Source organism: Girardinichthys multiradiatus, chromosome 11, assembly GCF_021462225.1.
Source record: "Girardinichthys multiradiatus isolate DD_20200921_A chromosome 11, DD_fGirMul_XY1, whole genome shotgun sequence".
Classification (NCBI taxonomy): Eukaryota; Metazoa; Chordata; class Actinopteri; order Cyprinodontiformes; family Goodeidae; genus Girardinichthys; species Girardinichthys multiradiatus.
Genome location: NC_061804.1, coordinates 18,322,680 through 18,335,633, shown reverse-complemented (window position 1 = coordinate 18,335,633; position 12,954 = coordinate 18,322,680). Strand labels below are relative to the sequence as shown.

The 12,954-nt window shown below is 39.0% G+C and overlaps 1 protein-coding gene across 2 annotated transcripts in view; it reads left to right on the top strand.

Moving 5' to 3' along the window:
* The window catches only part of afap1l1b (actin filament associated protein 1-like 1b), a 33,572-nt gene that overhangs the window by 4,664 nt on the left and 15,954 nt on the right, over positions 1-12,954 (top strand). Inside the window, exon 1 of one of the 2 annotated variants that reach the window (XM_047378207.1) lies at positions 9,355-9,373. The exons of the other annotated variant lie outside the window; for it this stretch is intronic. The gene's annotated coding sequence lies outside the window, so the exon portion shown is untranslated. Of the gene's footprint in view, positions 1-9,354; positions 9,374-12,954 lie in introns of those variants that run through there. 2 annotated transcript variants of the gene reach the window in all.

The following is a 12,954-nucleotide window of genomic DNA, read 5'->3' as shown; positions in this document are numbered from 1 at the left end:
ATTCCATTTGATATCGTTAATATCAGGTTTCTTACTCCATGCAGTTTAAGTCTATATTCCTTAACGTAATCGAATTTTACTCTACAATATGTAAACCCTTCTCCTCCTCCTCCCTCTACCCACCCTATCTCCTATTTTATTTTAGATTCCGCAAGAGCAAGGAATTTTTCTTTTCCTAAATTCAGGATACTATTCTCACTTAAAATATTTATCGTCCATAAACTGCACTTATCCAACACTTGACGTGAGACTACGTGAGACTAAGTCCCTATGCAAATTCCTTTCTGTACCAGAAAAATATCACAGCAGTTGATCTGTATAAAGGTTACTCAAAATGGGTGATTGTTCACAGAAGTTAGGCTAGTGATGGAAATATTACGAAACAGGGAAATTGCTCACATTTCGTGTCATGTATGCAATGTGTCATTACATGGGATGCTTTAAAAACAGCAAAAACTCTTTAGGGTGATTACTGCTTACTACTTATTCACATTTTGACACGTTACAGCCAAAAAATTGCCACATTTTACTTGACCTTAATGTGATTTATCAACACAAAGCATTGTATAATTGTAAAGTGGAATGCAAAGGATAGATGTTATGAATAAAAATCTGAAAGGTGTGACATACAGGGGTTGGACAATGAAACTGAAACACCTGGTTTTAGACCACAACGATTTATTACTATGGTGTAGGGCCTCTTTTTGCGGCCAATACAGCGTCAATTCGTCTTGGGAATGACATATAAAAGTCCTGCACAGTGGTCAGAGGGATTTTAAGCCATTCTTCTTGCAGGATAGTGGCCAGGTCACTACGTGATACTGGTGGAGGAAAACGTTTCCTGACTCGCTCCTCCAAAACACCCCAAAGTGGCTCAATAATATTTAGATCTGGTGACTGTGCAGGCCATGGGAGATGTTCAACTTCACTTTCATGTTCATCAAACCAATCTTTCACCAGTCTTGCTGTGTGTATTGGTGCATTGTCATCCTGATACACGGCACCGCCTTCAGGATACAATGTTTGAACCATTGGATGCACATGGTCTTCAAGAATGGTTTGGTAGTCCTTGGCAGTGACGTGGCCATCTAGCACAAGTATTGGGCCAAGAGAATGCCATGATATGTCAGCCCAAACCATCACTGATCCACCCCCATGCTTCACTCTGGGCATGCAACAGTCTGGGTGGTACGCTTCTTTGGGGTTTCTCCACACCATAACTCTCCCGCATGTGGGGAAAACAGTAAAGGTGGACTCATCAGAGAACAGTACATGTTTCACATTGTTCACAGCCCAAGATTTGCGCTCCTTGCACCATTGAAACCGACGTTTGAGGGACCAAAGGTTTGGCTATAGCAGCCCGGCTGTAACGATGATGCAACTCAACCAGAACCCAAAACGCAGCCAGACAAGAGAATGGTTAACCAAAAGTTTTAATATAAAAAATAATAATAATAATTGGGTAGAAGAAGTTCCACTGAAGCGGTCAGACAGGAAGGACAGGAATGGAGGTTTATCAGGGAATTGAAATCCAGCCGGGGAGGAAGGGGAAGTGGACAACAGGAGGTCTTGGGGGTTCCAGGAACAAACAGGAGACAGAGAATATTTCCACCAACCAGATGCAGAAGCGGGAGACAATCCAAGGTAAAGCACTGGAGGGTTTTAGGCAGGGATAGTCCAGTAATCCAGAGACACAGTCAGAGACAGGCAGGTTTTAGCAACGTGAGGTCAAGACTTTTCCGAACAGCAGAAGGACAAGGCAGAAATCTGTGGTCAAAAAACAGGCAGGATAAGATTACCAGAAAAAACTCTCTTGAAACATGAATCAAGGCTTGAAAGCTGTGACAGAGGCAACAGACGATCTCGCACTGAGCTGGTGACAAGCAGCTGATTAAATAGGAGCAGCCCAGTGCAGGTGAAGGCAATGAGTAATCAGCACAGTCAAGGTGAGCTGAAGGGCTGGAATCATGACACCGGCTGTGTATATTGACCCTTTGGAGCTCCCGACGGACAGTTCTGGTGGAAACAGGAGAGTTGAGGTGCACATTTAATTCTGCCGTGATTTGGGCCGCCGTTTTTTTATGTTTTTTGGATACAATCCGGGTTAGCACCCGAACATCCCTTTCAGACAGCTACCTCTTGCGTCCACAGTTAATCCTGTTGGATGTGGTTCGTCCTTCTTGGTGGTATGCTGACATTACCCTGGATACTGTGGCTCTTGATACATCACAAAGACTTCCTGTCTTGGTCACAGATGCGCCAGCAAGACCTGCAACAACAATTTGTCCTCTTTTGAACTCTGGTGTGTCACCCATAATGTGTGCATTTCAATATTTTGAGCAAAACTGTGCTCTTACCCTGCTAATTGAACCTTCAAACTCTGCTCTTACTGGTGCAATGTGCAATCAATGAAGACTGGCTACCAGGCTGGTCCAATTTAGCCATGAAACCTCCCACACTAAAATGACAGGTGTTTCAGTTTCATTGTCTAACCCCTGTATGTATTCAGCCTTGCATTGTTAGTTTTTCCCCCCACATAGCATTATGCGTGTAAATTAAAGAGTTAGATTTTGGTCTTCTCTGACCCGAGTATATTCTTCTACATATTTGCTCTCTGCTCATTATGCCACTCTTCCATGAAGGTCTATCAACAGATTCTCCCACCTGAGCTCTTGATCTGTACAGCTCCTCCAGAGTTATAATGGGATTCCTGGTTGCTTCTCTGATTAATGATCTCTTTGTCCAACATATCATTGTAGGTGGAGGACCATGTCTGACTAGCTTTGCAGTTATATCATACTCTTATCAATGTATTATAAACCTTTGAAAAATACTTTGTGTTGGTCTTTCATATAAGATCCTAATAAAGTACACACAAGTTTGTGGTTTCAATGTGACAATATATAAAAACGTTCAAGGAGTACGATTATTTTTGCAAGTCCCTTTATCATCAAGTTGTGGTATTATCATCTAGTATAAAAGTAGAAAAGATGCTTCGTAACTGCAAAACAGTCAGTCAGAAGAAACATGACTTAATACTTTGAATAAAGATGTGAATTACTTACAATGAAACAATGTAATCTTAGAAATGCCCTGTCATCAACATATTAGGCATTCATCTGAGTCATGTCATTTCTTCAATTGTAATTTTAAGGCCATTCATAGGCCATTTTAATGCAGCAGCAAGATTTTATATTGTTTTGCACACAAAGTATGCATAAAAAGTAGTGGGTAAAGCTAAACTGAACACAGTGAAAAGAGACTCACTGAATAAATTATGGAATGTAGAAATCACATAAATGACACAAGAATGTAAATATTGAAATACTGATTGTTCCGACGTTGGAATTTCCATTGTCCTCTTCGCTTTCTATTTCCGGCTTTTTCAGGTTTTTTTCAATTGGCTTTTGTGTCACTATGCTTGATGTTTGACGGGCTTGACATTGTTCTGGGTGTTTTTGTTCTACAGTCGTCATTCAAGAGAAAGTACCAACTGCAGCTCATCTCAACAGAGAAAGAATATTTAATAATGAGTAGGATTGAATGGAAACATGCAGAAATTACGCTTTTCTTTAGCAGATTTTCAAAGAAAGACACATAACGTCTATCAGGTAGCTGTTTTTTCTGTGAAAACACAACTCTGTAACAGTGCGAGTTTAAAATTAAACTCACTGACAGGGTCAGTGTCATACCCCTGTGTTTCTTGGGACCCCTTTGCCATTCATTATCTGCACAGAGTGATAAGATACTGAAAGAATGTGAAAAAGTGAATTCCTCCACTGTTTTTCCACAGCTGTTTCTCTTTACAGATCTTGCCAGCTTGATTGTGGTCTTTTTAACGTTTCTGGCTGGATGCTAACCCCTAGGCGAACAGTCACAATATCCATCGTTGTCGTGAAAATATGAAAAACGCGCTAAAATACTGAAACAGACTTTTGTCTCTTGAGGGAGATGCCGAGCCTTGAACTCTGACTTCCCTCTGAAGAGGATGGGTGTCTGGAGAAAAGATGAGAATTTGGGGGGGGGGGGTGTTAAAAGGAAAGGAACTAAGAGGCTAAGAGGGGGTGGTAGCATTGGGAAAGAAAAGAGTCTTGGAGAAAGCTTTGGATCTTGAAGGGCTTCTTGAAGGACTTCTTGAAGCTTTTGACAACAGAGCAAACAGGAACAGTTAAATGAACTAAGAGGAGCTTCATGTACTTTTGAGGCTTATCTTTACATGAAACATATCTTTAAATTCTCCTCCTCATGTCTGCTCCAAGCAGCCAATGTGTGTAAGCAGTAAATTATTAATTCAGAGCATTTAAAGGTTGTATTTCCTCTGTAAGACAAAATGCAAAACAAATTCTAGGAGGGAGCGTTTGAAATGAGCGGAAAGTTGCAGAGGTTAGCCTTGGATGTGAGTTGATTGATAGTTAGACGAGTCATGGATGGGAGTGAAAGCCTAAGGTTAGGAGGACAGAGTGTGTCTTTTTTTCTGTGGTGAGATAGAGTAGCTGTTTTGTTCTCAGCTATAACCAAACACGTTAAATCAGTTCAAATGATAGTCGCATGGTCCAGATCTCATGACCAGGCCCCCTTAGGAAGTCTGTCTGAAAACACACACAAATCCATTCTTACTTGCACTCCTCTGACTGTTTGTTTATCATGTACAGTGCTTTGCAAAACGATTCATACTGCTAGCACTTTTCTTTCATTTTGTCATGTTGCAACTACAAACCTTGTGTTTTACTGGGTTTTGATCTGATAGACATAGCAGGGTGAATTGTGAAAATGAAAAACAACACATGACATTCAAATTGTTTTACAAATGACAACTAGTATTTAGGTTGCTATTCAGCATCCCCAGATCACTTTACTGCAGTTGAAGACGTGGTCAGTTTGGGTATGTTTCTACTAGCTTTGTACATCCCAAGACATGCACTCCTATAAACATTTTATAAAGTAACTCAAACAGAATTAATTTTTGCTAAATATTCTTAATTAGATTTAGATATGGACTTAACTGGTCTGTTCTAATATACAAATATGTTTTGAGCATTGTATTGTCCCTCTGGCTGAATGTTTAGGACTGTGGTCCTGCTGGAGGACTAACTTCCAACCCCAGTCCCTAGTCTCTTGCAGCCTCTAGCAAAAACATTTTCACAGCATAATGGTGTGACCCCGTGCTTCACCATAGGCATGGCGTTCAGGGTGATGTTCAGTGTTAGTTTCCCTCCACACAGTTTTTTGCATATAGGCCAGAAGTTTTACTTTTGATCTTTTCTGACCAGAGCACCTTTTTTCAAATGTTTGCTTGTGGGAAACTGCAAACAGGACCTCTTTCAACCATGGCATTCCTTTTGTATCTCCTGCATAAACATTCGATTTGCTAAGTGTACTGCTAATGTATTCTCCCTCCTGAGCCGTTGATCTCTGCAGCTCCTCCTGAGTTACTAAGGGCCATTTTCAAGTCAAGATTGATCTGTTATATATTCAAAGCTTGATACATTGTTTTATAAGCTAACTCTTCTTTGGACATCTCCACATCTTAATTCCTGAACAGCCTGGTGTGTCCCTTGGTCTTCATGATGTTTGTTTACTGATCTTCTCTAAAAAACCTATGAGATTCACAGATCTGGTGGATTTATTCTGAGGTTAAATTACACATAGCATGGGTGGACTTTATTTACTCTTAGGGGACTTCTGAAGGCAATTGGTTGCACTAGATTGCATCTAGGGGCATCAGAATGAGCCTTTTTTCACCAAACTGGTTTCAAAGCTTCATTGTTGTGCACTGGCACCAGTGCACAACAATGCACACCACAATCATTTAATTCTTAGTTTTAAAAGATTGAAAACATGTATAATTTTAATTTCCCATTAGGATTGTGCAGTACTTTTTCTTTGTGTATCTCACAAATTAGTACTGTGGCATTTAAGGTTGCAACGTGACAAAGTGTCAAAAGGTTCAAGGAGTAAGAACTCTTTTGCAAGACACTTTAAAAGAGAGATTAATGGGAATGTGTGTGTGCTTCCTTTTAGTGAAATAATTGAGCAGCCAGTAACAAAAAAGGGATCTGAAAAGGAAATGTGTGTCTGTTAAATATGAGGTAACAAAGATCCCTCTGTGGGTGAGACCAGCCACAAGCCTGCTGAACAGCTGATTCTCAGCATTTAAACCATCTAGTCCCCTGAGAGAACTGGCCTTGACTGCATAGAGTCGGATTCTGACAAACAAGATGTATACCAGAGATTCTTAAAGTAGAGCACAGCTGGCTTTGTTTACCCGTTGTAGACTGATAATGCTGAGTCGTTTTAATTGGTGCCCGGCATAGCTATAAATGAGCAGTGGTGGCAAATTTTTATCTGTCACTGTTAAGCTAAGATTTACTCTTTAGAATAAAAAAATCTGTCTCAGGCACAGTTGAAACCAGATGTTTTCATACACTATAAAAATCCACAAAACATTTTTTCCTACTGTCTGACCAGTATTAACGGTAACAATTTAGACCCACTGCTTCTTTATGTGGCATCTTTGGAAAATCTACATAATTCATAATAAATAAAAAAGGAAAGATATCAAGAAGAGAAATGGATACCTCCAAAAGTCAGTTTTATCCTTGGATACAATTTCTAGATTCCTGAAATGATAAGTATAAACAATATGTTAATATCCATTTGTTCCGGAAGGAGATGGTTTCTGACTCAGAAATGAACATATTTTGGTGCAATATATGTGAGTTAATCCCAGAACAAAAGCAAAAGACCTTGTAAAGATGGTGGCTGAAGTTGATAAGAATGTACTAGCATGGGCTGAAAGGGCACTCAGTGAAGAATAAGGCATTACTTTAAAAATGCCATTATGCAAATGCACATATAGACAGAGACATGGCCTGTGGTCTGATGAAACTAAAAGTGTTTGGCCATAATGTCTTTTTTTCACATTTGAAGAGAAAAGGCCAGAGAACACTATCCCAACTGTGAAGTATGGGGGTGGCAGCATCATGCTGTGTGGGTGTTTTGCTGGAGAAGGGACTGGTGCACTTCACAAATTAGATGGCACTATAAGGAAAGAACACTATGTGTAAATATTGAAGCACCATTTCAAGACATCAGACATGAAGTTAAAGCTTGGGCTCAAATGAATTTTCCAAATGGACAATGACCCTAGACATTCTGTCAGATTAGTTATAAAGTGGCTCAAGAAGAACAAGGTCAATGGTTTGGTGTAACCACAAAGTTCTGATCTTAGTGCAATAGAAAATGCGTCAGCAAAGCTGGAAATATGTATTCTGCCAAGGCAGCCTACAAACCTGAATAGCAGTTCTGTCAGGAGGGATGGGCCGGAATCCCAGCAAATTATTGTCAGAAGAAGAGAAAGAACACCCAAAATATTTGATCCAAGTCATACAGACAGAACTTAGGTATGTATGAAAACTTGTATGAAAAAATTTAATCTCTGTCTCTCCCATTATTATTGCGTTAGCAAACAGAAATAATTGTGGTAATTGTAACTGACCTAAAACATAAAAACGTTTTTGGTTTTTTTTTGTCAATGAGACAAAAATGTTACCATAGAAGCTACCAAAAACCTGATGGACCTAAACTGGCAATCAGCAGTGTTTGTAATCTGGACTGTTAAAATAAACTTTTGCAGATTCTATTTAAAAAAGAATTAGGCTCCACATTGCTGTTGAATTAAAGGTGCGATGAAAACATCATTATCATGGACTTTCAAATTAAAATTAATGCATACTCTTCAAAATAAAATTCTCAGTCTTTCATTGGTTAGATAATTGAAAAACTGAGTTCCACATTCATGGTGTTTTATGGTCTGCTCCAAGCAGCATACAGCGCCTGCATTTCTTAAGGATTTTTTCTAGTTTATCTATTGTGTGAGTTGTCCTGTGGAAATAACTAACAGATCTTTAAATTTAAGCTTGGAAAGTTCTCAAGTTCTTAAAGAAAAACCTGAGAAAGACCAGAAACAATAGAAGACGTTGGAAAAGAAAGATAAATAGCAGGATGAAGCGAAATGGAAGAGCAAAAAGTGAGACCTAAAGAAAGAGAGGAGGTGAGGAGAGGCTCGCAGTAGGATGGTGTAGAGATTGGCGATCAGAAAGGAGCGGGGAGACGCTGCTGTCGACAACTAAGACAGGAAACCACAGCTGCACACACACACCCCTACACACACACCCACACACCAAACCGACCAGCTGCTGGAGATATATCTTTTAACCCTGAATGCCCGGGAATCCAGACAACACAGCTGTGTTGCACCACGCCCGTTACACTGTGTATGACTGTTTGTTCCTGTTATGTTTTTTTGTTAGTCTGTGATTCTGACAATGCAATTGTGCACTCTGGTCTTGCAGAGCTCTGTGGTGATCTAATTTTGGCCCATGCAGAGACAATGGAGTATTGTTAGAGTTGGGGGGAAAGGAAGGCATTTGGGGGAGAGTAAGGGCTTTATTCTCACTCTCTGGGACTCCACTTAAAATGAAACAAAGTGAGAATATTTTGATCTTAGATCAGCCTCACTCTAGAAACTGTAGTCAAAGAATGGTCATATTTTCATATATTTTATTTATCAGCAGCTCCATTTTATCAGTCAAAAGTTGCAAAGTTTCTAATTTTCCCACTAGTAACAAATTATCATTGCTTTAAAATGCTGTAAAGTTACTAAGAGTGTTGAAACAAATTAAACCAAAGTTCATATTTGAGTTTCACGAGTCTGAGTCCGTCCTTAATAAAACATATTTAGAATAGATGGAGCCTTGTTGATTTTCCTCCATTTATTTCAATATGTCCTTGAATTTCCTGTCATGAAAAATGTGACAGTTCTAATGCCAACTATTAAAACATTTTCTTTTTTTTTTTCAGAAATTGTAGATATTTGTCCATAATTACTATAACAAGACACCAATAAAAGGTAAACTGATGTTCAAAAACAAGTAAAATATAACATTTATTTTTCAACATTTTATACATAGTTGATGTCTGATGTTCAACTTTACTTGACTTTTATGTTTTAAAACCATGGTTGGTCACAACAAGTAATTTGACCCAATATCTGCTTTTTACTAAACTATGAGGACCTAATTACCTTCTTGGCTATATTCTAGCATTTGGTCATTGTTGCAAAGTACAGGTCTTGCAAATTGTTAGCCTCATATACCATAATTGCCTGAGTCCTAATTTGGGTTACTGTTACAAATAAAATAAAAAATATAATGTGCTTGCTGGAAAATAAGGTTTTTTTGTTGTTTTCTGAAAATGTTCAACTATGTCTAAGGCAATTATTCGATGAGGTCAAGGAAACTGCTAATATTTGTCATTATGTCTCAGACTAGTTCAACGTCAAATCAGTGGGAGCTGCAGTCAATAACTCTGTGTAAGTAATTGCTTACTAAAGAAATAATTAAATAGACAATACAAGGAAAACAAGGGATATTATTCATAATGAAACAATTAAACAAAAACAACTAAGATTAACCTGGGGCGAAGGTGGGCTTATTAAATAAATTAAACATTGTTTTATTGTTTATGCAGCACAATCTGTCCTTGGCTGATTTATGCTCTTACACAACTGCATTCATTTTATTTTCCTTCTTTTCCTTAAGCTTTGTAAACTAGCAACTATGCAACAAGAATGCATTGGACCTCAGTGTTGTTTTTGTTCAGCTTGAGGTTGACTAACCAGTCCCAGACTAAGTAATCATATTAAAAGTCAAATGTATTTGAGACAAGTTGGCAAAATTGCAGAGATTCAATTAACACATTTGTAAAAATAAACGTTACAACTCACAAAATGATGTGCAACAAGAGTAAAAGAAATAAGGGACAATCGGCTGTTATACAGTACAGACCAAAAGTTTGGACACACCTCCTCATTCAAAGAGTTTTCTTTATTTTCATGACTATGAATATTGTAGCTTCACACTGAAGGCATCAAAACTATGAATTAACATATGTGGAATTATATACTGAACAACAAAGTGTGAAACAACTGAAAATATGTCTTCCATTCTAGGTTCTTCAAAGTAGCCACCTTTTGCTTTGATTACTGCTCCACACACTCTTGGCATTCTGTTGATGAGCTTCAAGAGGTAGTCACCAGAAATGGTTTTCATTTCACAGGTGTGCCCTGTCAAGTTTAATAAGTGGGATTTCAAGCCTTATAAATGGGGTTGGGACCATCAGTTGTGTTGTGCAGGAGATGGATACAGTACACAGCTGATAGTCCTACTGAATAGACTGTTAGAATTTGTATTATGGCAAGAAAAAAGCAGCTAAGTAAAGAAAAACGAGTGGCCATCATTACTGTAAGAAATGAAGGTCAGTCAGTCCGAACAATTAGGAAAACTTTGAAAGTGTCCCCAAGTGCAGTCGCAAAAACCATCAAGCGCTACAAAGAAACTGGCTCACATGAGGACCGCTCCAGGAAAGGAAGACCAAGAGTCACCTCTGCTGCAGACGATAAGTTCATCCGAGTCACCAGCCTCAGAAATCGCAGGTTAACAGCAGCTCAGATTAGAGAACAGGTCAATGCCACACAGAGTTCTAGCAGCAGACACATCTCTAGAACAACTGTTAAGAGGAGACTGTGTGAATCAGGCCTTCATGGTAAAATAGCTGCTAGGAAACCACCGCTGAGGACAGGCAACAAGCAGAAGAGACTAGTTTGGGCTAAAGAACACAAGGAATGGACATTAGACCAGTGGAAACCTGTGCTTTGGTCTGATGAGTCCAAGTTTGAGATCTTTGGTTCCAACCACCGTGTCTTCGTGCAGCGCAGAAGAGGTGAACAGATGGACTCTATATGCCTGGTTCCCACCGTGAAGCATGGAGGAGGAGGTGTGATGGTGTGGGGTGCTTTGCTGGTGACACTGTTGGGGATTTATTCAAAATTGAAGGTATACTGAACCAGCATGGCTACCACAGCATCTTGCAGTGGCATGCTATTCCATCCGGTTTGCGTTTAGTTGGACCATCATTTATTTTTCAACAGGACAATGACCCCAAACACACCTCCAGGCTGTGTAAGGGCTATTTGACCAAGAAGGAGAGTGATGGGGTGCTGCGCCAGATGACCTGGCCTCCACAGTCACTGGACCTGAACCCAATCGAGATGGTTTGGGGTGAGCTGGACCACAGAGTGAAGGCAAAAGGGCCAACAAGTGCTAAGCATCTCTGGGAACTCCTTCAAGACTGTTGGAAAACCATTTCAGGTGACTACCTCTTGAAGCTCATCAACAGAATGCCAAGAGTGTACGGAGCAGTAATCAAAGCAAAAGGTGGCTACTTTGAAGAACCTAGAATATAAGACATATTTTCAGTTGTTTCACACTTTTTTGTTCAGTATATAATTCCACGTGTTAATTCATAGTTTTGATGCCTTCATTGTGAAGCTACAATATTCATAGTCGTGAAAATAAAGAAAACTCTTTGAATGAGAAGGTGTGTCCAAACGTTTGGTCTGTACTGTATATATTTCTGTTTTCTGACTTTTATGCATCTAGGACTCCCTTCCTTTTTTTTCAATGGCATACTGTTTTTACAGTGAGAAGAACAATGATGAATGTTGAGTGGAAAGGGGGTACTTATTCTCAAAACAAAAGTTCAAAAAAGATATTGTTAAAAAAACATGTTCGTATATGTTTTTGGTCTTGGTCTAGAAATGTTTCTTTAAGGGTTTTTATTTACAGTGCTGGGATAAAGATAAAGTGTTTGCACCCTTACAGATATATTCTGTTTTATTGTTTTTGCCATACTTGAATGATTTAGATCTTAAAACAAGTTTTATTATGAGATAAAGATAACCTGTGTTACTAAAAAAAGTATTTTCGAAAAATAGACTTAAAGTTATGAAGGGAAAAAAATATTTAAACCAACCTGGCCAAATGTCAACAAGTATTTGCCCCCTTTTTAATTATGAATTAACTGTGATTAATTACATTTTATTTTGTCGAATGCCACTATTCAGACCCAGGCCTAATTCCTGCAAGACCTGTAGAATCAAGAATTTACTTAAATAGTATCTGTCTGACAGCTTCAAGTAGGCTAACAGATAGGCTAAAGGTAGGTCCGATCTAAAGACGTTGAAGTACAGATGAGAAAGTCTTTTACAGTTTTACTCTGGAAATGGTTGCAATGCAGTTTCTAAAGCCCTGAGGCACAAGCAAAGTATCATTATCTGCAAAAAGAGAGCCTTTAAATTACTCCAAGACTGTAAAGATTGCAAAAAAAAAAAACCTTAACAGCTCTACAGGCCCCACTTGACTCAGTTATACTTGTGTTCATTGTTCAACAATGAGAAAAGGACAGGCCAAATATTGCAACTGTGGGAGAGACCCAGAGTCAAAACCACCATTGACCTAAAGGAACACAAAGGCCCACCCCCCATTAAGAAAAAACATCAGGAGAAACATCAACCCTTCTGGAAAGTTGTTGAACCTTCACATCTGGTGTAAAACTAACATAGAATTTGAGAAAAAGACCATCATACCAACAATCAAACATGGTGGTGATGGTGTAGGGCTGCTTTACTTCTTCAGGACATTGAGGACTTGACGTAATTAATGGAACCATGAATTCTGCGCTCTACCAGAAAATCCTTAAAGAGAAAATCAGTTCATCAGTTTGTGATCTGAACCTCAGTGGCCTTTTTAAAGTCTGTAATTTAATTTAATTCAGATGCGGTGGCACAACTTTACACAGGCTGTCTATGTTTGAAAGCCCTTCAAGGGGGCTCAATTAAAAAGATTCTGCAAAGAAGAGTAGGACAAAATTGCACCACAGTGATGTAACAGACTGACTGCGTGGTCTTGCAACAGTCAGGTTTCAGAGAAAAGAAAGGGTACAAGCTTTTATGGAAACATGGGTAAAATAACTTGTGTTGAGCTTATGTTGCAACCACTGGAAAAAGGGAGCATTTCATTACCCAAGAACAATTTCGGTTTAACTTTATGCACA